We start from the raw sequence: 4,063 nt of genomic DNA, 5'->3' as shown, positions 1-4,063 counted from the left end.
TCATGGAAATATACGAGAAAACAAGGAGTGTAGTGAGAGTGGAGAAAAGATACGGATGGAAATTTTGGACAGCGAGAGGGGTAAACGGAAAAATTGACAGAGCCGATCAGGATTTAAACTTGAAACCTTTCGTTTTCTACCTTCGTAGTCTGTTACTGTGTGTTGCTTCACAATTGTTTTACCCCACATAGCAAAATGTTGGCAGTATGCCGACAGCATGCCAGTAAATTTATCTCATAATTTTGCAGCAAGATCTTCTTGTGCTGTGTTTTTTATTCTATCCTATTTGATTTTTGCTACCTTATAATTTGTTTTATCAATAAGTATGCCAGTTTACGTTGCATCTCAATTTTATATTTAAATATAAAACTGCATTATATATATGAAAAGAATAAAACAAAAAGAAAAATTTAAATAATTTTTTAGGACGTTACACAAACATGTAAAATAATCTAATATTATCAATAATATATTCATTATTATTTAAACTGTACAATTAGTAAAAAAGATTTGGGTAAATTTTATTTTTAATAATTGCTTTTGAATGATTCGTTTTTAGCATATTTTATATATAAAAATCAATAAATGTGTAAAAAAAAAGTAAGGGTTTTTACGTTTTTAATTATATAAGTAAATTATGTCCTCATCAGCATTAATACAGTGCGGTGTTTAATTTTCGAGAAATAATAAGGCGTCTCTTTAGAGGACCTATGTCGATATTAGCGACTTACCTCTTCACTTATAATAAAAATATAAAAAATGTATAGTTGTAAATAAAATAAATGCGCGCGCGTAGCGCGCGCCTGTGTTGTTCTATTTGTGAAATAAAATGAAAGCGCGCGCGTAGCGCGCGCCTGTGTTGTTCTAGTCTATAATAAAAAAAGTCATTTTGACCGAGAAGTGAGCGTTCCGAGTCGAAATATCTCGCACGTAGTGTTGTCGCTTTTCCGCGTGTCTGATTGGCCGGTCGAAGTCGGGTGATCGCGAGATCGCGGCGAGTTCCGCGAATTTCGTGCGTGTGCGTCGTGATCAATCGTGATGTGACAGTTCGCGTCGTGTCGTTAGGAGGTTAATATTATTATTAATGTGATCTCTCATCATTAAATACGATCGTTTAATTCGCGAATTTCGGTCGCGTCACGCAAGGATCGAAGTGACGACGGCGATCGAAATCGCGGCGAGTTTGGCGAGTTAATTTCGCGCGTGTATCGCGTGATGTGACGTGTGTTCGCGTGGTGTGTTTTGCGAGGTTAGTAGGATTTTTTATTACATATAATCCACTATTATATATAATGTATGTGGATAATTATATTTTACATTAATATTTTTTAACGCAATGACGTTTGCTCGCGTGGTGTCTCGCGAGGTTAGTTATATTGCTTGCTCGTACAAATCTAATCTAAGTATACGTTACAGTAACTATAGATTTTTGATACAGATTTATCTTTGTAATCATATACTTTATATATAAGCAGATGTAAGTAATAATCATTGTTTTTGTATTATGTAAAATTTGCCTTATTTTAGATATACCGATGAAGTTAATGTTCGAGAAGATCTGATGGAATTAGCTGTTGGTGCTCATGGCACAAATATTCAACAAGCGTGAAAAGTTGATGACATTACAAATATAGTTAGAAGAAAATTCATGCACATTTAAGATATATAGAGAGGTAATTATAAAAATTATTATCGCTTGTATTATTTCAAAGAGTATTGTTTTATAAAAGTTTACTGACTGTTTTTATCTAAAATATATATACATATTCGTATATGTATATGTTGCTTATATTGAGCTGGTATACAGAGCTTATCAGATTTCTTTCTCAATCACAGACGCATAAAGCTGTTAAGAAAGACCGATCTATGTTGGAATACAGCGGTAACCTAAAAAAAAGATGGTGACAGTGACAGAGTCGTAACCATTGCCGCGTGATAGATGATAGTGATAGTGAAGTATATATTGACGGCAGGGAGCTAATGCCGAGAAGATCTTTCAGAAGGAATGTGTATCCAAAATCGCACACGTACGTATATATGTTGTCTTGAAAAAGTTGTAAAAGTTAAGAGAACGAGAAAGTGATCTGTATTTGTATGCACGTGCGACAGGCACTATCGCGTAATAAAGATTTCTCCGAAGAATGTTTATATTGTACTTTACTTTCGTTAACTTAGATGCTTTGAATGTACAATCTCGCGTCTTCAAAATATAATAATTCTCAGACACTGTTGAGAAATAATTGTCTAGCACAAGAGGACCTCCTGTGCTAGATAATACGAGTTGCTACAGAGTGCCTCTAATTGTAAGAATCTCTTCTCCTTTACCCCCTCTTTTTTCCTTCAATCCCGAATTAACACTATTGCGTGGTTCGTATCGCGTGTCATTACTTATTATAAATGTCCTTCTTTTCTCTCGTTTTCTCACGCAGGAACATTTTATATTCAACTATATGGTATACAATTTTGCCGCTATATTTTGACCGCAGGGAGCTGATACCAAAGAGATCGTTAAGAAGGAAGGTGTATCCAAAATTGCACATGTATGTACGTATATGCTTTCTTGTAAATTTTAAAAGTTGAAAAGAACAAGAAAGTGTTCAGTAGCGCAATTTGTATTGTAGGCAAGTTATGCTAAAATATTTGTGAATTGAGTCCCTATTATCCATTATTATGATATAATTTTTATCAACAATATTAGAGAAGTAACGAAAATTAATTTGATTAAGTATTCAAAGCAATTGATAGTTTTTAGCATTAAGTATTTCCATTTTCTCATAATATGCTTAAAAAATATTGCAGGGGACTTGTGAGTTATGCGAAGCAATTGATACTATTAAGGTTCATTGGTCATATGAAGTTTGCACACGTCAAGCTTGACATCCTAAAGATCACAATGCATTCTGAAAACGATACCGTACAGGTTCGTTGGCGTATACGTGGTGTCATCACAGGCTGGAAGGTATTTTCTGTGTTTTGGAAGTAAAATTTGGAAAATACAACATGTCATAAAATAAGCGCTAACCAGGAAATGTAAGTGTAATCAGTGCTCTAAACATTTCTTTTAATAGTAATATAAAATTGTTCTTATAAACATTAATTATAATTTATTCAAGTTGTCTATTATTTGAAAAGAACTTGATTTTTAGTTTCGTTTTCTATTCTACTTTCAGAAAAAGATAAAATAATTTAGATTTTCTAAAATTAATTTTGTTTATGCTATCGGAGAGGAAACACTTATTATAAAATTGATTATAATACCAAGACAATTATATATAACGATTTCAGATGGTACGACGGCTTTTTTATGTTAATGCTGAATGGAAAAGTTTATAAGCATATTACGGACAAGATGATGCCTAATCAGGATACAGCCACGAAAAAGAAAGATATGCGCATGGCAGGGAAATTAGCGCTATTCACAGGCTTTGTAAGCATATTTAGTAACAACGAGGATTCTTTGAATTGAGCTCTGTCTTAAAATCGTATCAATTGAAGTGAATCCACTGCTGAGTGCTGAAATTATACGATTTTATCCGTCACAACGAATAGACCAAGAAGAATGCTTTTTCCAGTCGATGGTTTCGAATGTTGCTGACGTATCTATTTCGTTGCAAATGCATCATTATGAAATGATGATCGGTAGTAAATGAGAGATATGTGAATTAAAAAGATGTGTACATTAACTAAACAGTATCTTTGTATGATTACAAACTATCTTCATCTAATTTTTTAGTGAAAATGTCCGAATAATTTGCGTTAGTATTTCTGTGTAAAAAAACATGACGATTATATTACAGTATATCTGACGATTTTAACATAATTATAGAGGTAGGGTGTCTAAATTGTTATCGTTCCATCCAAATGTAGCTTTTATACTATTCGAATAGTATCGATATTTTATGCTGCTTAGAAACAAGTAAAAAGTATTTTAAGACACTTGTATCGTTTCCAGAATATAAAAACTTGTGTTTAGATTACAGATATACGTTTTGGGTATTTCGTTGCAAATGTATCATTGTGAAATGATGATCGGTAGTAAATGAGAGATATGTGAATTAAAAAT

The 4,063-nt window shown here is 32.9% G+C and overlaps 1 long non-coding RNA gene across 3 annotated transcripts; it reads left to right on the top strand.

Moving 5' to 3' along the window:
- Positions 1-819: 819 nt before the first annotated feature.
- On the top strand, positions 820-3,791 carry LOC112465316. 3 transcript variants are annotated; one of them, XR_003042004.1, is made up of 6 exons: positions 820-1,249; positions 1,528-1,673; positions 1,837-2,027; positions 2,430-2,540; positions 2,800-3,030; positions 3,286-3,791. It is a non-coding gene; the product is annotated as an uncharacterized LOC112465316 (long non-coding RNA). The 3 variants fall into 3 exon arrangements; XR_003042003.1 differs by having other exon boundaries at positions 2,430-2,544; XR_003042005.1 differs by lacking the exon at positions 820-1,249 and adding an exon at positions 1,265-1,366 and having other exon boundaries at positions 2,430-2,544.
- The last annotated feature ends 272 nt before the right edge of the window (positions 3,792-4,063 follow it).

Source organism: Temnothorax curvispinosus, unplaced genomic scaffold (genome assembly GCF_003070985.1).
Source record: "Temnothorax curvispinosus isolate PA1 unplaced genomic scaffold, ASM307098v1 QBEX01015072.1, whole genome shotgun sequence".
Taxonomy (NCBI): Eukaryota; Metazoa; Arthropoda; class Insecta; order Hymenoptera; family Formicidae; genus Temnothorax; species Temnothorax curvispinosus.
Note: the sequence above shows the minus strand (reverse complement) of the source record. Positions and strands in the feature narration are given on the sequence as shown.